Below are 22070 nucleotides of genomic sequence, written 5' to 3' on the forward strand. Positions count from 1 at the left end.
CAATGGTGAAGGGCTTTGAAATTTATGGGGTGAAACTTGTACCTGCTGATATGTTTTTGAAGGGAAGGGATGTGCCAGAAACAACATATGCAGAATTATTTGCATTTGAGAATGGTAGCAACATGCGTTTTAGCCAATATGGTGTTGTTGACCAACACTTGAAGCATTTCCTTACTGGAGGAGAGTTGCTGACTATTGCCACTGAATTTCTTCTTCCATTGTTAGGAAGAAATCTTATAATGGGGAATTTCTCTGAGATCCCATTCGATCCAGGTGTGGTTATTTCTTCATTTCCACATATCACTCTTGAGGACAAGGTTGGTTTAATAGGGAAGTGGTTTGCAGACTTTCGTTTCCATAGCCTATGCGTGCTCGTCGGCTGGAATTTCAGAGGCAAGGAATCTCCTTGGGCATATCTTTATTGCTATTGGTTTACATGTTGCAGAATGCATTAATGCTAAGAAAGGAGAAAACGTTCTCTTCACCATGCATCCAGAAATGGCATGTCGTGAGTTCAGATGCGCTCACACCATCTATTTTCTGGGAAGCGATGGCATAGAGGTTGTCAAGCTTATCAATGATGAAAGGCTTATATTTGGTGCATTTTGCTATGCTGCTAAAGTGATATTAGCTGCTTTTGGGAAGTTACTTCAAGTTGCTTGTCGCGAAATGACTTGGCTAGGCGACTGTGCTAAATGATTGCTTCAGGAAATCAGCCATCGCGATGGGCGACACCTCTGGATCTCCTTTTTGTCAGACTTTTCTTTAAAACGCAGCGGCATGATATAAGAACTTCTCTTCAAGTTTTGGCTTTGCAGCACAAGGGTGATTCAGTTGAGGATAGGAAACAGAGAACCGTCACTCACTGGATGGTTCACATATGATGATGATTGTTGTTGCTTGCAGGGACGTTGGACTACGATTTGCAGGGGTACATGATCCCTTTTGGATTCATGTTTGGGATGTCGACCAGATGAACATGATACTCGGGGAAAAGTTTGTGCAATCTGTTCTTAATGTTTCTCACATGGAAGATGAGGGTAAGTCGCAACGTAAGACTGCTGTATATGAGGCGTTGAACGAAGTTGTTAGATGTTTGAAAAATGAAACAGTTTTCATGGTCTTGCAAATTGATCCTAGTAACCGGAGGGAATCTGAAAGTTTTTCTCTTCTTGCTGCAATTATAAACAAGTACAAGGGTGCTATGATAGGGAGTGTGCCTCACTGGTTCAAAGTTGCATTCCAGTATACTATGGAGAATAACCTTGGCAGATTTTGAAGATTATCTTAAGCATTGGCTTAAGTTCCCTTTTCAGGCAACTACTGCACATTATTCTTCTTTGATACAATAGAAACCATTCAAGCTTGTTATAGATTCTATTCCATGGACCTTTAGGCACATTCAAAAGAACATTGCTGGTACCAGACTAAATCTTTTGTTGGAGTTGTTCAATAATATTCAGCAATTACTCTTTCCAGCCATGTCTCATCGGTTGACTGAATTGCTATGGGTTGCTCCAGAAGAGATGCTTCAAGATGTCAGAAGCATTGAAGAAATACCTCAATGCGTCATAATCATTGGTGCTGAAAATTTGCTTGCCGATAGAATGGTTCCGAAGAGATGTCTCGATCCAAGGACAAGAACTTAAGAATTGAAGTAGCTTCACATTTTCCATTTGATCCTGGATGGATTGAAGTCCTCACCCTTGAGGACAAGGGTGTTGTTCAGGGGGAAGTACTTTACACAATTTCTTCTTTGGAGGCCGCTAAATTTTGGAGGCCGCTAATCCTCCAAAGTACTTTACACAATTATACTATTGGATTATCCGCTAAACAAGAGTAAGTTCAATTTCTCTCTTTGATATGTTCTGTTTTTTTCTTCTTCTTCGTGTCCTTTTTCCCTTTGAATCAGAAATCGCAAAAGGGGTTCTATAACTTTTTGTTTCTTTATTTGTTTTCTGCAACTTAGAACTCTATATATGGAGAGTCAAAATCCGGGTTCTTCAATTTCTTCAATTTGAATCAGAAATCGCAAAAGGGTTCTTCAATTTCTTTCTCTTTTATTTTTTGTTTCTATATGTAGAAATCTCTCTTACTAATTGACCTTTTAGGTTTTCCTGTTCATACAGTTTTGTTTATTGAAAATGTAGAATGAAGATAAGTTAAAAGTAGTTGCTTTTATAATGATTATAAAATAAATATTTACAACACAAAAAGTGTAATTCTCATTAAAAAATCATGTCTGCAAAGTCACATAGTTCCTGTAACAGCAAGATACTCTATAAAGCTTGAAGTTGAGATTTTTGATAAGATTACATTTTGTACTTTTGGTGTTTAGTAAAACTCTGACCTAACACTGTTGTGGAGAAATCTTTTAGTACCATTTTGCACCTTGTTGGTTGTTTTGAATAGTGATCTTTCTTGTGTGAGTGATAAAAGTGAGATTATTGGGTTTAAAATTGGGTGATCTTTATCGTGTGAGGAGAAATTTGTACAAAAGAGGGGCGGTTTGGTTGCTCGTAAAATCATCGGACATTGGAGAATGTCAAGCAACCCAGAACTGAAATTTCACCAAAAATGGGTATTGGTTGCTTGTATTAGGACTGCAAGAGAATATAGGCTGAGCTTCGTAATGTTCTGATAAGGTCAATGTTTTGAGCGTTAAATTAATCATGTTCACAAGACACTACTGTCAGTTGTCAACTATTTTCTACACTTTCCAGAACATATGTTGTGCAGTAAAAAGCAAACACATTATCCTGAACAACAAAAAATTTGAAATACATCCAAGTACCATTTTTCCTTCTATCCTTCTCCTAGTTCTGCCTTATTTTGCCACCCACAAGTGAACCTAGATGACACTAACATATTAATGATCAACTATATCAACTATTATAATATAGGCTCTATTTTGGTTCTAGTTATAATGTAAGTTTTACTTTGATTGGAAAAGAATATATTTGATGGAGCGGAAAATATAGTTCTTCACTAAATTAACGAATCTCGGTGTTGGATTTTGATTATGTTAAAGATAAATAGCATTTCATGTTCTTGTGCTTACCTGTAGTTTTTTTAGCTATCTTTAGGATATGGTTGAACTTCATACTTCAAATATATATATGTATGTATATATATATATATATATATATATATATATATATATATATATATAAAACTAGTTCTTGATTAAAAAAAAATGACAAATATAGCTAGTGTCTCATTAGATAACAATCATTACAAATTTTTTAATAGTAGAATGATAGTTATTGTATCATTTTTTATTTATTTAAGGAAGACAAGATAAAATATCAGTGATTTAATTTTAGAGTGTCTTCTGTGTTTTAATTTTTCATTTTGTTGAGCAATTGTGAGTTATATGTTATGCATATCAACTTGTAATTTATTTCATTCTTGTAAAATCGTAAGAAGTTTAGTCATAAAGATGAGTTTGACAAGTGTAATAACAAGTAATGTGCATCGTAGTACTTTCTTTTATAAGTAATGTGCATCTTAATGTTTTTGTGATCTTAATTTTTTAAATATTATTTCTATTTACTATCCAAGGTTATGGCACCAAGTAAGCGATACAACTTGTTGATAACCGACTTGACGAATCCTACTTAATTGGGGTGCAAATTTTTTGCCTTTAGAAGAACAGGAGAATTGTATGAAATACGATGTCCGTGTGTCAAATGTTGTAACACAACATTAGGAACACGTGAGACAGTCGAGATACATTTGAAAGCATATGAAATAATTCAAAATTATACTTTTTGGTATCATCATGGAGTAGTTCTGGGTGAGCCACAGTTGGAATGCGAAGTTGAAGATAATAATGAAGTAGATGATTATGAGGATAATGATGAAATACATGAAATGCTGAGGGATTTGTATCCTAATCATGATGGAGGCACTGCTGATGTTGGTTACAATGATTTACTTGAAGAAGAACCAAATGTTGAAGCCAAAAAGTTTTACAGCCTATTGAAAGATTTCGAGAAGCCACTATACCAAAGTTCGAAAATTTCAAAGCTTTTCACTTTGATTAAACTGCTTCACATAAAAAGTATGGGTCATTGGAGCAACGAGTCATTTACAATGTTATTAAAAATGTTGAAGGATGAGATGTTGCTTGATGGAGCGAATTTGCCAAATTCATATTATGAGGCAAAGAAGGTGATTCGGGACCTTGGGCTTTCCTACCAAAAAATTGATGCTTGTATAAATGATTGCATGCTATATTGGAAGGAAGATAATTTACTTGATTCCTGTATAGTCTGTGGTGCATCCAGATGGAAAATAGATAAACATAGCGGGGAAGCAAAGAATAAGAATGGTAAAAAAATAGCATCAAATTTTTTACGTTATTTTCCATTGAAGCCTAGGCTTCAAAGGTTGTATATGTATGCAAAGACATCTTCTCTAATGACATGACATCATGATAAAAGGGTTGATGATGGAACAATGAGGCATCCAGCTGATTCAATGGCATGAAAATCATTTGATGAACTTCATCCCTCATTTGCGGCTGAGCCTCGTAATATTCGACTTGGACTTGCTAGTGATGGATTCCAGCCATTTCGGAATTCAAAAACCTCATATAGTATTTGGCCTGTGGTACTTATTCCTTATAATTTACTACCTTGGTTGTGTATGAAACAGGAAAATTTCATTATGTCCATGCTTATACCTGGTCCAGATAGTCCAGGAGATACAATTGACATATATCTTCAACTCTTGATAGAGGAGTTGAATGAGTTATGGGAAATTGGTGTTGAGACCTTTGATGCATCAAGCTGACAGAATTTTAAGTTACATGCTTCTTTGTTATGGACCATCAATGACTTTCCAGCATATGCAAATTTATCTGGATGTAGTACAAAAGGTAAATTGGCATGCCCATGTTGCAATAAAGACACTTCCTCAATCAGATTGAAGAATAGTAAGAAACAATGTTTTATGGGTCATCAGCGTTACTTTCCTCTTAATTACAAATGGAGGAATGATAAGGAGTCATTTGATGGCACAAAAGAGAAAAAGCTCCCGCCAAAAATGTGTTATGGTATTGAAATACTTAATCAAGTGCAAGATCTTAAAGGGTTACAGTTAACAAAAGATCCAAAGAAAAGGACCAAGATATCACATGATGTTCAAAAAGATAACTGGAATAGGAGGAGTATCTTTTTTGAACTTCTATATTGGAAATCACTCTTGTTGCGACATAATTTGGATGCTATGCATATTGAAAAAAATATATGCGATAATATTTTGGGGACGATCATGAATGCCAAAGGAAAGACCAAGGACACCATTAAAACTCGACTCGATTTGCAAGAAATGAACATTAGGCCGGAATTGCACCCAATCAGAAAAGGAGAAAAATATGAAGTTCCAGCTGCATGTTACACATTATCTCCCCAAGAAAAGCACAACATATGCCTTTTCTTAAAGAATTTAAAGGTACCAGATGGATTTTCATCTAATATTTCTCAAAATGTTAACTTGAAAGAGCACAAGATTTCTGGATTAAAGAGTCATGATTTTCATGTTCTTATACAACATTTACTCCCTCTTGCTCTACATGGTATGCTATCCAAAACAGTGTGTGAACCCCTTATCGAGTTGTCTTTATTTTTTAATGTGTTTGAATAAAAGGCATTAAGGACTAGTGACTTGGATCAGATTGAAGCTCAAATTCCTATAACACTTTGTAAGTTAGAAAAGGTATTCCCTCCCACATTTTTTGATATCATGGTGTACTTGCCTACTCACTTAGCTAATGAAGCTAAGCTTGCTGGACCGGTTCAGTATCGGTGGATGTATCCTATAGAACGATGGTTATATTTTTTGAAATCTCTCATTGGTAATAGGGCTTGTCCAGAAGGTTCAATTGTAGAGGGGTACCTTGCAAATGAATGTATGATCTTATGTTCTAGGTATCTAAATAGAATCGACATAGTTTAATCGGCCAGAACGAAATTACGATGGTGGTTTAAAATATTCTGATGGAGGTTTATCTCTATTTTGTAAATCTGGAAAAACTTTAGGAGCTCCAAAACATCATGATCTTGAAGCGGATGAATTTGAGCAAGCACATATATATACATACTGAAGAATTGTGATGATGTTTTACCATTTCTAGAGTATGAAATCTTGTCCTTCATATCGTATTTTGTTTTCGTTGTTTCCTTTAGGATTGTTTATCCTTTATATATGATATCTGTAGTTCAACTAAATTTTTTAAAAAGTTTGCATGAACTCATGTGGATTCTACTCAACACTTGTCTGATACAGAATGGAACAGACAATTTACTGACTTTTGGATTCAATTTAATTGTTGTAATAGCAATATGTGGTAGTTTAGGGCCTAGATGTCAACTTGCATCTTTTATTTGTATGTAGTTTGTTTTCTATTGTGATATGCTGATCTGTCATGAAACCTTGATGTAGAATGTCTCAGCAGAATCAGTAAGTTTACGGTTTTGTATTTGCTGGAACTTGTATTGTTTACCGTAGCAAGCTTTTGGAACGTCACTGGTCAGGCATGTTTTGTTCATTACCCGTATGAATCGATTTATGGAGTAGGTTAGTGAAAGAAACAAAGTACCTAGTTAGGTATCCAAACAGAGAACCTAGTTGTTTACAATGACTGTATTGGAATGGACAGTTTCAGTATGAAGAAACACTTAAATATTCACCATTTTTGTGCATTTGCACATCATTACTGGTGCCATTGGGACTACCTGGATGATGCAGTTACTGTTGGTGCATGTTCCATGTTTTAAATTCACAAAATTGAAATAAAGCTAAGGCATTTGTTAATTCAAGCTTTATCGTAGAATTATGTTTTCTTCTATCACATGGAGTTTCTGTGATGATATTGGATATCAATCTATGTTTAATGTATTGCAAGATAAATTTGAGAGTGATGACATGGATATCCATCGTGATCATATTTTGGGATGAATGAAAGAGTTATGGAACAAATGGAGAGGACAATTGCATGCAGAATATGTGAAGGGTAAGCCAATCCAAGAGGCTCTTAAGAATGTGCCCAAGAGGGTAGACAAGAAACAATGGGAGTGGTTGGTAAAGGAACATTTTTCTACAGAAAGTTTTCAGGTTTGACATAACACCTAATTATGTAATTTTATTTTATACAGTGATTTTTTAATTGATAACTTATTTATAGCATTTGATTTAATGTTGTCACTCAAATATAGGCGAGAAGTAACAGGAATGCAGCAAATAAAACTAAGTTGAAGATGCTTCTTCATATTGGTAGCAAGCCAATTGAGAGATTATTTATCAAAGGTGTTATCATCAAATCTATTTTTACTTAATATTGACGAGACGTTATTTGACATATTTACTTTTATGTAAAGGGCGGAAAAGATGGCAAACCACCAGATTTGACAACTATTTTCTTCGAGACTCGCAAGAAGAATAACACACTTGTTAATAATCGAGAAACATGTGCGTTTGGTTAATTGAACATATTCTTTACTTTTAGTTATTATGGGATCTGATAAAAATTTCTCTATATACTTTGTAGGCTCAAATCAAGAAATTGGTGCAGTCTGAACTGTCACTTCCTAACATAGAGATTGTAGAAAAATGTTTTAGACCTCAAAGTCGTAGTCATGTATTTGGCTTTGGGGGTGGATTAAAGGTGAAAGATTTGAAAGGGGGAACTACCTCAAAACCTGAATTATTGGCTAAGCTACGTTCAATTGAAAATGAAAACTAGTCTTTGAAGGATCGTCTGTCTAACTTCGAAAATAAGATAAGAAAACTGAGGAAAATAAAAGAATTAGTATTAGTACAACAAACTAATTTCCAGCCTCCAACTCAGGAGAATGACTATTGGGATCCTTGATGATACCAGGTGAGTAACAACTTACATGAAACCTCAATTTATTTTGTTGATTTAAGTGTATGTTATTGTATATCATTTGCGGATCTTCTATTAATTATGAATTTCATCGGTGTCAATTCTGACAAGATTTTGTCTGATAATGTTTGGAAATTAATTTAGGACTGGTGTGGGCCTAAGAAAATCTGAGTTTTCTTTTGTAGTAGCTAGGGATTGTGAAGGAATCTCCTGGATCCTGGTGTGACTGAATGGTCATGACCATTATGCCCTCATCCTGTATGTCACCACCAGAACTAGTGTCCTCAATCCTCATTGCTATTTTTTTCCCCAAAAGAAGCTTCCACCTAGGATTTGGAAGTTTCAGTAAGTCTCCCATTACCAAAGTTCTGATTATTAATCAAAACATTTTCACCTTCAGGGGCTTTTCTCCTTTGACTTGGTTAAAGGTGGCAAGAAACTAGTTAGTTATTCTTTTGAACATTCTCAAACTAAATTCTTATGTCAACTACTAGCTACTGCAATTGCCGGAGACCTCTTTACATCCCTTTCTATCATTTATCTTAGCTCAACTTATATTTCTACAATAAAACATGAAAGAAAATACTTATCAGTTTATAAATCAAGGTTGTTAGCATGCAGCAGTGCTCCCTTAGCAAATAATTTTTCTTTCCTCTATATATTAGGAATTAATGACTTCATCTGATGAATGATAAACTAAGGATAAAGCTGATCTTCCAGTCAAAACTGTTAACAACAATGATCACTACTCTATTTTGGCCCGGGAATTTTGTAGCAAAAGCCATATTGCTTGTCCCACAAGAAAAAGGTTGTGACACATTCCTTTATCTCTTGAACTAATTCAGGATGTAGAATTCTGCACCCTGCCTCATTGTGGCCTTGCGATTTGCTTTCTCTGTAATATTTGGGCAGACAATCATAATTAATCTTAAAACTGTTCGGACTTCACTTCACCTGTATGATCATCTTCAACTTCTTCTACTTCAACTTGAATTTACTTTGGAAATTCATCCGGTAAATTAACCTCCACCTTCACCCTCACACAACTAGGTCTAGTCTTATTTTGAGTAGCCATATTAATCTTTAAGGATTCCCAACAACAGAAGCCATTCTAAACATGACTCCTTCACAAAGAAAGTAGGAGACAATGCTTGAAAAGAAATATAGGCTACAACACTAGGGGTTTTCTCCTCCGTCTTAAAACACGTATCATATTTGAGAGATCTATCTGGTAGTAATAATCATGATGTTTAATATAGAGCACAACTTTTGACATCATATTGACATAATTCTCCAACGGTGATAAACGAATCAAAACATGTCAATCACGCAAATAACCAACCTAGCAGGGACACTTAACTTCACTTTGGATTGGAACCAATCTTCGTAATTCTTGTAAATCTGGCCATCTATAAGAAAACTTACCAACAACTGCATATTGGAGATTTTTCTATGGCTAACATGTGCTTGACTTCTTTGGATTTCCAATGAACAAAAGGTTTTCCACGAAGAAACGATAGGGTTTTAATAGGCATAGGTCCGATAGGCTGCATGAGTGCATTTAATGTGCATGATTGATCTCTGTGGAGTAACTTTCTGCAGCTTAGTTCATTGACACTGTTTTACCTCTTATGTGGTTAAAATTTGCAAAGTCATCTATTTATCATTTCTTTCACTAAATTTTGTTGTCTGGGTGGGGGAAGCAAGTCGGTTGTATCCTAATCATTGTTGAGACTAGACTTTTTTTGAAAACTTGAGTATATATACGTCTGTAAAATAACTGAAATTTTTTATTTCTTCAACAGGTTTTGGATATTAAAGTTTACAAGAAGCCGATTTTTGACGACATACAGATCAACCATCATTTTGCTGGGAATTTCAAGAAAATTTTACATTACAATCAAGGGATATTATTAGTATATGTAGTTTTTTGCTAAATGTTTATGAACACAATATTGTGACTAGCTTACATCATTGATGTACGATTCAACTAATTAACTTATGTTGATCATTTTTGGTATTATTTTATGAAAGCAACATTATCTATATATTAATATTTTCGATTTTTTAGTTGCAAACTAAATGTGATTTAGGGACTTATGACTTGTTTCTTTAGGGACCAGCTTTAAACTTCTCCGAATAGATATAACAGCCAGCTTCTAACTGGTTGTGAAACGTTTTAACGACCATATTTAAACTAGCCGCGAAAACATTTTAAGGACCAGAAATTTAGTCCCTAAAATATGCAAATAAGCACCAGAAACATGGTCCTTAAAACACATTTAACGGCCAGTTTTAAACTGGTTGCGCAACTGGTTTAGCGACCAGCACACTATCTCGTCCTTAATAACCTTTAGCGGCGGAAGCTATAAGGACCAGATTAGCTGGACGCTATTGAACATTTGCGACCAATTCCTTACTTTTAGGGACCAGTTTTCCCTTTGCTATTGAGCATTTTTCTTGTAGTGATTAGCGTTTTATCCCATATTATCAATTTTATTTTCCTTATAAATTTAGCACCATTGCTCTGCTTTGATATATTTGTGATGGTTATTTCGGTTGTTTGAAAATGTATATCAAATCTAAGGTGAGTGGCCTAACAATAATATCATTGTTGGTACACCATTTGTTATTATTGCTAACAGTATCATGCCTCTTGATTTGATATTTGCAAATAATGCATGACATAGAAATATTATTTTGATTTAGCTAGAGGCATCTACAAAGGATAATCCCACTATAAGAGTTGATTCTTTATAATATAGTTTTGAAAGCTTGTTCCTATTCATGATTTAGCTTTGATTGTGCTTCAATAGACACTTGTATGGCCATTTGATTATTAATACTATAATAATATTTTTACTTTGTGTTCTAATTATTTTAATCTCTAACGCTCTTTTTATGTAACCTAAGATTTTTCTTAATTGGAAAAATAATTTTACTCATATGATGAATTTAAAAAATAATTGAATTGGATTCTCTTGCTAAATAATTAATTGAAAGATTTAATTATTTGGTCTTAATACAAAAAATAATTTATTTTATGTTGATTCAGATTCTTAATATTAGTTCATATCTTGTTTTGAGGATTTAATCTTAATTATAATTTTATCCACCATAAATTTTCTTTTCAAAAAGTAAAAAGATCGATCTGACATTTCACTTTTATATCTTTATGTTTGTAGAATCATTAGTAGTATTTGACTCTTACAACTATTTTTTTTCTTTCTCACACATTTATATTCTTAAATATTTTCTTAGTTGTTGTTTAATAATTGGGTATATTTTTCAATATTACATGAAAAATTAATTAAAAAATATATTATTTGTGTAGGAAAATAATTCAAATATAATATAAGCATATATTATGGGGATATTGTTTTCTCAATTTTAACACTTTATGAAGTCCATCTAATATTACTTTTATTTTCTCTAGGTATTAGATATTATGGAATGACAATGTACTGCCAATATGGAGGACTCTTATAAAATTAATTTTATTTAACCTTCCTACATATTTTTAATAAGAATTTAATAGACATAATTTATTAATTTTAAAATATTAAATATTAAAAATTTAACATAGAAGGTCTTGTAGTTAAAAAAGAAGAAGTTATTTTAGTTATGCTCTTTCCCTATGAGTTCTTTTATTTAATATTTTAGGACTATTTTGGTCTATCAATATTGTATTTGTACTTCTATAATAATATAGATAGTCTCTCTTTTTTCTAAATAAATTTGGACAATATAATATATTCTCAAATTAAATTAGTAATAGCACATTGTAATAAATTTTCAAATTAAATTAGTAATAGAAATTTTTAAGAAGTATATCCTAAAAGTAATAGGATTTCATGACTAAAAATATGTCTCTATCCCGAAAGTAATTATACTAAAACCTAACGTGTTCCTAAAGATATTAGGTTTACATGCTAGCATGTAGTAATAGGATTCCTAAAGGTAATCATGTAGGATTCCTAACTTGTAGTATTATGTCCTAAAACTAACAGGATTACTGTGATGACCCAAAAGGTCATCACTTATTTTTAAAATAAATTTTGCATTTCGAGGCCTTAAAAACCTCTTTCAGCATCGCCTCGATTTGCGTGCATAGTCCGGGCATGTAGCCGGAAAGCTATTATGTGAAAATGTTGAAATTTTGACTTAAAATATATTTGAGTTGACTTCGGTCAACATTTTGGGTAAACGGACCCGGACCCGTGATTTGACGGTCCCGGAGGGTCCGTTAAAAAATATCGGACTTGGGCATATGCCAGGAATCGAATTTCGTGGTCCCAAGTCCGAGAAATGAATTTTTTTAAAAGAAATTATTTTCTAAAAAATATAAAGGTTTTTGAAAGTGAAATACTATGTGAAATCTGTGGTATCGGGCCTGTATTATGGTTCCGGAGCCCGGTACGGGTTCAATATGATTTATATGTGTTGTCGGTAAAGTTTGGTAAGAAACGGGATCCATTTGACGTGATTCAGACCTAAAATGTAAAATTTGATGTTCAAAGAAATTTTGAGAAATTCCATCGATTCTGAGGTTTAATTCGATGTTCATGATGTTATTTTGGCGATTTGATCGCCCGGATAAGTTCATATGGTGTTATTGAGTTAATACGTATGTTTGGTTTGGAGTCCCGAGGGCTCAGATGAGTTTCGGATGTGTTTCAGAAGGTTTTGAACTTATAAAAAGTTGCAGGTTTTCAGTTCTGGTATTTTCTTCTTTGCGTTCGCGGGAGGAACCTCACGAACGCGATGAGTTATTCATGCTGAAGGAAATTTCCTTCTACGCGAACGCGAGACCCAGGTCGCGAACGCAAAGCTTTGGAGGGTCTTCCCTTCGCGAACGCGGGCCTGGTATCGCGAATGCGAAGCTTATGAGCCTGGGCAGGGGGAGGGGTATTATACATACGCGAACGCGAACACCTGGACGCGAACGCGAAGGCTCGAGGAGTTAGTGCTCTGCGAACGTGAGCCCATTTCCGTTAACGCGAAGGTCTCTCAGGCCTAGCTCATCGCGAACGCGATGAGCCTGTCGCGAACGCATAGACCAAATTCGCCCAGTTATTTTTAAGTTTCAAAAACAGAATGCATTACGCGAATTTCACCATTTTTCATAAACTTCATCTTCTCCACACCTCTTGGGTGATTTTTGAAGAGGAACTTCACCTTAGCTTCATAGGTATGTAATACTAAGCTCGTTTTCTTCCATTTTTATCAACACCCACTAGATTTCTAGGCCTAAAACATGAGATTAAGGGTATAAAATTAGGAATTTGGGTAGAGTTAAGACTTTTGGATTATTTGGGAATTTGACCTCGTTTTGGGGTCGGATTTCAAAACAGATTATATATTCGGGCTCATGGGGCTCATGGGTGATCGGGTTTTGGTCCGAACCTCGTGTTTTGACCAAGTGGGTCCGGGGTCAATTTTGGACTTTTTGGGAAGAATGATGGAAAAGCTATAATTAAGCATTGGAATTGGATTGTTTAGCATTTATTGATGTTATTAAGTCGATTATGTCTAGATACAATTGATTTAGAGCCAAATTCAAAAGGAAAAGCGGTGTTTGAGGGTTGAGTTGGCCGTGGAAGTTCGAGGTAAGTGTTTGGTCTAACCTTAGCTTGAGGGATTAGGAGTTGTGTCCTATTTGCTACTTGTTTCTTGTTGAGTACGACGTATAGTCATGGTGACGAGTATCTATACGTTGGTGTCGAGCATGACCGTGAGTCTTGAATTGTAATTTATTGTGTTCTTAAATAATACTAGAGATGCTTAAGTTGATGACTCTCTGTATTGAGCAAGGATCGTGATTATTCTCGTGGAAATTACTTATGACTGAGTATTGGTGTTAGCTGAGGTAGTTAGATGCTAGAACAAGTTTGGCTATAGTTGTTTCTCCCTTGCTGGGATGTTGTTACTTATACTGTCGATTCCCTTACCGGGATAGTCTAGTCCTTTATTGATCCCTTGCCGGGACTCTTGCTGTGATTGTTGGTGATTGTATATGTGGATCGGGTTGCACGCTGTAATAATGGGATATTTGGATCGGGTTGCACGCCGCAACAATGATATATTTGGATCGGGTTGCACGTCGCAACAATGATATATTTGGATCGGGTTGCATGCCGCAACAATGATATATTTTTGGATCGGATTGCACGCCGCAACAATATTATGTATGGATCGGGTTGCACGCTGCAACAGTGATAAATGATATGGATCGGGTTGCGCGCCGCAACAATGTTGATATATATTGGGATCGGGTTGCGCGCTGCAACAATTGCTGATACAAAGTGTTTATAGATTGGATACAAATTTCTTATTGTTTTGCTGTGAAATCTATGTTGTTCTTTTGCTGTTACTCTTGATTTACTGTTGATATTGGTATACGCCGCAACATGAACCCCCCTCCCATATTTACCTATTTATTTCTGTTTTATTTTCCGCTGTTATATAACTGCACATGTTATTTGGTATTCTGGTCCTAGACTCGTCACTACTTCGCCGAGGTTAGGCTAGGCACTTACCAGCACATGGGTCAGATTGTGCTGATACTACATTCTGCACTATGTGCAAATCCTAGAACAGCTCTTGGACCATAACATTTGGGTGGCTGCCTTCAGTCCAGCTAGAGATCCCGAGGTAGTCCTGCAGGCGTCCGTAGGCCCGATGTTCTCTTCTATCTTATTATGTGCTTTGTTTTCACTTGTATTCGAGACAGACTGTACTTCCTTTTTCAAACACTTGTATGTAGTACTCATAGACAGTCTGTGATATTATGACTCCAGATTCCAGTTAGAGGCGTTTATTGGCATTGTAGTATTGGCTTTGGTTATGTTTATCTAGTTAAGTCTTCCGCTTGTTCTATTTATCGTTAATATTCAATGTTGATTACCGTTAATCTAAATTGTTAAAAAGGGACTAAAAGTTGAAAGAGTTAGTGATTCTTTGTTGCATGGCTTGCCTAGCTTCCACGAGTAGGCACCATCACGACTCCTGGGGGTGGGAATTCCGGGTCTTGACAAGTTGGTATCAGAGCTCTAGGTTACAAGCTTAGTAGAGTCTGATGGATCGATACGGAGACATCTGTATTTATCCCTAGAGGCTACAGAGTTAGGAAAAACTTCACATTTGTTCTTTTTTATCGTGCGACTTGGTGTCTCAATGCTAATTGAATATCTACTCTATTCTTTCGCAGATGGCGAGAACACACGCTTCCTCATCCACTGATCAACAGCCTGAGCCCCCTGCAGCAGCTCCAATGAGGGGTAGAGGATGAGGTCGAGGCTGTGCTAGAGGCCGAGGCAGGGGCAGAGCTCAGCCCAAAGCAGCAGCACCAACGGCGGAGCCTCAAGTGGATTTTGATGATAAGGTTCTGGCTCCAACAGTTCTGGTAGGCCCAGCTCAGGTCCCAGAGGGGTTTATTGCTACCCTGGTACTCCAGGATGCTCTGGTCCGTCGAGTGGGCCTTATGGAGAGTGTCACCCAGGCATGCTTGCTTTCTATAGCACCAGTCGTCTCTCAGGCTGGAGGAGGAGCCCAGACTCCTACTACTCGCACTCCGGAGCAGATGGCTCCCCAGTTTCAGACTCTAGTAGCTCAGCCGGTTGGAGCGATTTAGCAGGGTGTGGTAGCTCAGACCGGTGATGGAGCAGCTATGTCTGCCGATGCTTTGTGGAGATTGGACAGGTTCACCAAGCTCTTCACTACTACTTTCAGCGGCGCATATTCTGAGGATCCCCAGGAGTATCTAGACAGCTGACATGAGGTTCTTAGGAATATGGGGATAGTTGAGACCAATGGGGTCGATTTTGCTACTTTTTGCTTGTCTGAATCCGCCAAGACTTGGTGGAGAGATTACTGCTTGGCTAGACCAGCCGAATCACCAACTTTGACTTGGGAGCAGTTTACTCAGCTATTTCTGGAGAAGTTTCTCCCCATCACTCAGAGAGAGGCCTATCGAAGGCAGTTTGAGCATCTCCAGCAGGGTTCTATGACTGTTACCCAATATGAGACCAGATTCATCGACTTGGCTCGTCATGCTCTTGTCATACTTCCCACCGAGAGAGAGAGGGTGAGGAGGTTCATTGATGGACTTATTCAGCCGATTCGTCTTCAGATGGCTAGGGAGACAGAGAGTGAGATTACTTTCCAGGAGGCGGCCAATGTGGCTAGGAGAGTGGAGATGGTTCTGTCGCAGGGAGGTGGTCATGGGTCGGACAAGAGTCCTCGTCATTCAGGCAGATTCAGTGGTGCCTCGTCTGGAGGCAAGGATTCGTATGGTAGAGGCCATCATCCTAGGCCCTTTTAGTCAGCACTTCAGGTTTCTCACGGTGCTTCAGGTGGCCGTGGTTCTCACATGCAGTATTCTAATCAGCAGCCCTACAGTGCACCACTAACTCCTATCAGTGCACCGCCGCTCCAGAGTTTTCGGGGTAGTCATTCAGGTCGCCAGAGTCAGTCTCAGTTTCCTCAGCCGCAACACTCAGGTGGATGATTTGAGTGTGGTGAGTATGGTCATATCCGGAGGGCTTGTCCGAGATTGGTGGGTACTCAGTCGCAGCAGCAGGGTTCCCGTGCTATGGTTTATGCACCAGGTGTTCCACAGCCCGCCCAGCCAGCTAGAGGTGGGTGTAGAGGTGCTAGAGGTGGAGGTAGAGGTGCTAGAGGTGGAGCTCAGACCACTAGAGGTGGAGGCCAGCCAGTTGCAGGACGTCCCAGAGGAATAGTCCAGGGTGGTGGGGCCTAGCCTCGATGTTATGCTCTTCCAGCCAGGCCCGAGGCTGAGGCTTCCGATGAAGTTATCACAGGTATTGTTCTGGTTTGTGGAAGAGATGCTTCAGTTTTATTTGATCTAGGGTCTACGTACTCCTATGTGTCATCTTATTTTGCACTGTATCTCGTCATGCCTAGTGATTCCTTGAGTGCCTCTGTATATGTGTCTACACTGGTGGGTGATTCTATTATGGTAGATCGTGTCCATCGCTCTTGTATAGTCGTGATTGGGGGTCTTGAGACTCGTGTTGATTTGTTGCTTCTGGACATGGTTGATTTCGATGTTATAACGGGGATGGACTGGTTATCACCTTACCACACTATCTTGGACTGTCATGCCAAGACTGTGACCTTAGCCTTACCTGGTTTGCCTCGTTTAGAGTGGAGAGGGACTACTGGTCATTCTACCAGGTAGTGTCATCTCTTATGTGAAGGCTCGGCGTATGGTCGAGAAGGGGTGTTTGGCCTATATGGCATATGTTCGTGATTCTAGTGCCGAGGTTCCTTCTATTTATTCTGTGCCTGTTGTTCGTGAGTTCCCTAAGGTATTTCCTTCAGACCTGCCGGGTATGCCACCCGATAGGGGTATTGACTTTTGCATTGATTTGGCTCTGGGTACTCAGCCCATTTCTATTACGCCGTATTGTATGGCCCCGCTTGAGTTGAAAGAGTTGAAGGAGCAGTTGCAAGACTTGCTTGAGAAGCGTTTCATTAGACCTAGTGTTTCGCCTTGGGGTGCGCCGATGTTGTTTGTTAAGAAAAAGGATGGATCGATGCGAATGTGTATAGATTACCGACAGCTGAATAAGGTTACAATCAAGAATAAGTATCCATTTCCGAGGATTGATGATTTGTTTGATCAGCTTCAGGGTGCCAAGGTATTTTTAAAAATTGACTTGAGATCTGGCTACTATCAGTTGAGGATTAGGGCATCCGATGTCCCTAAGACAACTTTCCGCACTCGGTACGGGCATTATGAGTTCTTGGTGATATCATTTGGGTTGACAAATACCCCAACAACTTTTATGGATTTGATGAACCGAGTGTTCAAGCCTTACTTGGATTCGTTCGTGATAGTCTTCATTGATGATATTTTGATCTATTCCCGCAGCCGGGAGGAACACGAGCAGCGTCTTAGAGTGGTTCTTTAGACCTTGAGGGATAGTCAGTTATATGCTAAGTTCTCGAAGTGTGAGTTCTAGTTGAGTTCAGTTGCATTCCTGGGTCATGTTGTATCAGCAGAGGGTATTCAGGTTGATCCGAAGAAGATTGAGGCAGTCAAGAACTGGCCTAGACCAGCATCAACTATAGAGATTTGGAGTTTCTTAGGGTTGGCAAGCTACTATCATCGGTTCGTGGAGGGGTTTTCATCTATCGCAACCCCGATGACTAGGTTGACCCAGAAGGGTGCCCAGTTCAGATGGTCGGACGAGTGTGAGGCGAGCTTTCAGAAGCTCAAGACAGCTCTGACTACGACACTGATGTTGGTTTTGCCCACAGGTTCAAGGCCTTATACAGTTTATTGTGATGCATCTCGTATTGGACTTGGTGCAGTGTTGATACAGGATGGAAAGGTCATTGCCTATGCTTCGCGGTAGTTGAAGATTCATGAGAAGAACTATCCGGTTCATGATTTGGAGTTGGCAGCCATTGTTCACGCGTTGAAGATCTGGAGGCATTATCTGTATTGCATGGTGTGTGAGGTGTTTACGGATCATAAGAGTTTGAAGTACTTGTTCAAGCAAAAAAGAGTTGAATTTGAGGCAGAGAAGGTGGTTGGATCCATTAAAGGACTATGATATCACCATCTTATATCATCCGGGAAAGTCCAATGTGGTGGCCGATGCTTTAAGTAGGAAGTCAACCAGTATGGACAGTCTTGCTTATATTCTGGTCGATGAGATACCGATTGCTTTGGATGTTTAGGCTTTGGTCAATCAGTTCGTGAGGTTAGATGTTTCTGAGCCTAGTCGGGTGTTAGCTTGCACGGTCGCTCGTTCTTCTTTATTGGAGCGTATCCATGATCGGCAGTATGATGATCCCCATTTGTGTGTCCTTAGAGACACGGTGCAGCACGGAGGTGCCAAGCATGTTACCTTAGGTGATGATGGAGTTTTGAGATTGCAGGGTCGAGTTTGTGTGCCTAATGTGGATGGGCTTCGAGAGTTGATTTTAGATGAGGCCCATAGCTCCTGGTACTCTATTCATCCGAGCGCAGATGTATCAAGATTTGCGGTAGCTTTATTGGTGGCAGAGAATGAAGAAGGATATCGTTGCATATGTAGCTCAGTATTTGAATTGTCAGTAGGTTAAGTATGAGCATCAGAGGCCTGGTGGTTTGTTCCAGAAGATTGAAATTCTTGAGTGGAAGTGGGAGCGGATCACTATGGACTTCGTTGTTGGACTCCCATGGACTCAGAGGAAGTTCGATGAAGTGTGGGTTTTTGTTGATAGGCTGACCAAGTCATCGCATTTCATTCTTGTGACAGTCTCCTATTCTTCAAAGCGGTTAGCTGAGATCTATATCCGGGAGATTATTCATCTTCATGGTGTGCCCGAGTCTATTATTTCTAACCGAGGTACGTAGTTTATCTCGTATTTCTAAAGGGCAGTTTAGTGAGAGTTGGTCACACGGGTTGAGTTGAGAACAACATTTCATCCTCAGACGGACGGGCAGTCCGAGCGGACTATTCAGATTTTGGAGGATATGTTCCAAGCTTGTGTCATTGACTTTGGAGGCTCGTGAGATCAGTTTTTGCCTTTAGTAGAGTTTTCCTACAACAACAGCTACCAGTCGAGTATTCAGATGGCTCCTTATGAGGCTTTATATGGTAGGCAGTGTCAGTCTCCGGTTGGATGGTTTGAGCCGGGAGAGGCTCGGTTGTTGGGTACGGATTTGGTTCAGGATGCCTTGGACAAGGTCAGGATTATTCAGGATAGCCTTCGTACAGCTCAGTCCAGGCAAAAGAGCTATGCCAACCGCAAGGTTCGAGATTTGGCTTTCATGGTCGGTGAGCGGGTATTGCTTCGAGTGTCGCCTATGAAGAGCGTGATGAGATTTGGGAAGAAGAGCAAGCTTAGCCCTAGGTTTATTGGCCCGTTTGAGATTATCGATCGAGTGGGAGAGGTGGCTTATAGACTTGCATTGCCGCCGAGCTTATCAGCCATCAATCCAGTGTTTCATGTGTCCATGCTTCGGAAATATCACGGCGACCATCCCACATGTTAGATTTTAGCGTTGTACAGTTGGACAAGGACTTGTCTTATGAGGAGGAGCCGATAGCTATTCTAGACCGGCAGGTTCGTCAGTTCTTCTGTTCGTGTTCAGTGAAGAGGTTAGCCTGTTGAGGCATCGACCTGGGAGTCCGAGTCCGATATGCGGAGCTGTTATCCCCATCTTTTCCCTGACTCAGGTACATCCTTCTCATGTCTGTTCGAGGACGAACGGATCTTTTAGAGGTGGAGTATGTTTGTTTTTAAAATGAATTCTGCGTTCTGAGGCCTTAAAACCTCTTTCAACATTACCTCAATTTGCGTGCGCAGTCTAGGCGCGTAGCCGAAAAGCTATTATGTGAAAATCTGTGAAAATGTTGAAATTTTGACTTAAAATGCATTTGAGTTGACTTCGGTCAATATTTTGAGTAAACAGACTCGGTCCCGTGATTTGACGGTCCTAGAGGGTCCATGGAAAAATATGGGACTTGGGCGTATGCCCGGAATTGAATTCCGAGGTCCCAAGTCTGAGAAATGAATTTTTTAAAAAGAAATTGTTTTCTGAAAAATATAAAGATTTTTGAAAGTGAAATACTATGTGAAATCTGTGGTATCGGGCCCGTATTATGGTTCCGGAGCCTGGTACAGGTTCAATATGATTTATATGTGTTGTCGGTAAAGTTTGGTAAGAAACAGGATCCATTTGACGTGATTCGGACCTAAAATGCAAAATTTGATGTTCAAAGAAGTTTTGAGAAATTCCATTGATTTTGAGGTTTATTTCGATGTTCATGATTTTTTTGGCGATTTGATCGTCCGGATAATTTAATATGGTGTTATTGAGTTAATACCTATGTTTGGTTTGGAGCCCCGAGGGCTCGGGTGAGTTTCGGATGGTTTTGAATTCATAAAAAGTTGCAGGTTTTTCAGTTCTGGTGTTCTGGTATTTTCTTCTTCGCGTTCGCGGGAGGACCCTCGCGAACGCGATGAGTTATTCATGCTGAAGGAAATTTCCTTCTACGCGAACGCGAGACCCAGGTCGCGAACGCAAAACTTTGGGGGGTCTTCCCTGCGCGAACACAAGCCTGGTATCGCGAACACGAACGCGACCACCTGGACGCGAACGCGAAGGCTCGAGGAATTAGTGCTCCGCGAACACGAAGGTCTCTCAGGCCTAGCTCATTGCGAACGTGATGAGCATGTCGCGAACGCATAGACCAAATTCGCCTAGTTATTTTTAAGTTCCAAAAACAGAATGCATTTCGGGAATTTCACCATTTTTCATAAACTTCATCTTCTCCATACCTCTTGGGCAATTTTTGAAGAGGAACTTTACCATAGCTTCATAGGTATGTAATCCTAAGCTCGTTTTCTTCTATTTTTATCAACACCCACTAGATTTCTAGGCCTAAAACATAGGATTAAGGGTATAAAATTAGGGATTTGGGTAGAGTCAGGGCTTTTTGATTATTTGGGAATTTGACCTCTTTTTGGGGTCGGATTTCAAAACAAATTATATATTCGGGCTCGTGGGGTGAATGGGTGATCAGGTTTTGGTCCGAACCTCGTGTTTTGACCAAGCGGGCTTGGGGTCAATTTTTGACTTTTTGGGAAGAATGATGGGAAAGCTATAATTAAGCATTGGAATTGGATTGTTTAGCGTATATTGATGTTATTAAGTCGATTATGTCTAGATACAATTGATTTGGAGCCAAATTCAAAAGGAAAAGCGGTGTTTGAGGTTTGAGTTGGCCGTGGAAGTTCGAGGTAAGTGTTTGGTCTAACCTTAGCTTGAGGGATTAGGAGTTGTGTCCTATTTGCTACTTGTTTCTTGTTGAGTACGACGTATGGGCATGGTGACGAGTATCTATACATTGGTGTCGAGCATGACCGTGAGTCTTGAATTTATTGTGTTCTTAAATAATACTACAGATGCTTAAGTTGATAACTCTCTGTATTGAGCAAGGATCGTGATTATTCTCATGGAAATTACTTATGACTGAGTATTGGTGTTAGCTGAGGTAGTTAGATGCTAGAACAAGTTTGGCTATAGCTGTTTCTCCCTTGCCGGGATGTTGTTACTTATACTGTCGATTCCCTTGTCGGGATAGTATAGTCCTTTATTGATCCCTTGCCGGGACTCTTGCTATGATTGTTGTTGATTGTATATGTGGAT

The 22070-nt window shown here is 38.7% G+C and overlaps 1 long non-coding RNA gene across 1 annotated transcript; it reads left to right on the forward strand.

Moving 5' to 3' along the window:
• Positions 1–12: 12 nt before the first annotated feature.
• LOC104239430 (uncharacterized) lies at positions 13–9942 on the forward strand. The gene is made up of 6 exons (XR_011406145.1): positions 13–1839; positions 6914–7122; positions 7224–7314; positions 7386–7476; positions 7556–7888; positions 9700–9942. It is a non-coding gene; the product is annotated as an uncharacterized lncRNA (long non-coding RNA).
• The last annotated feature ends 12128 nt before the right edge of the window (positions 9943–22070 follow it).

This window comes from Nicotiana sylvestris, chromosome 3, assembly GCF_000393655.2.
Source record: "Nicotiana sylvestris chromosome 3, ASM39365v2, whole genome shotgun sequence".
NCBI classification, from domain to species: domain Eukaryota; kingdom Viridiplantae; phylum Streptophyta; class Magnoliopsida; order Solanales; family Solanaceae; genus Nicotiana; species Nicotiana sylvestris.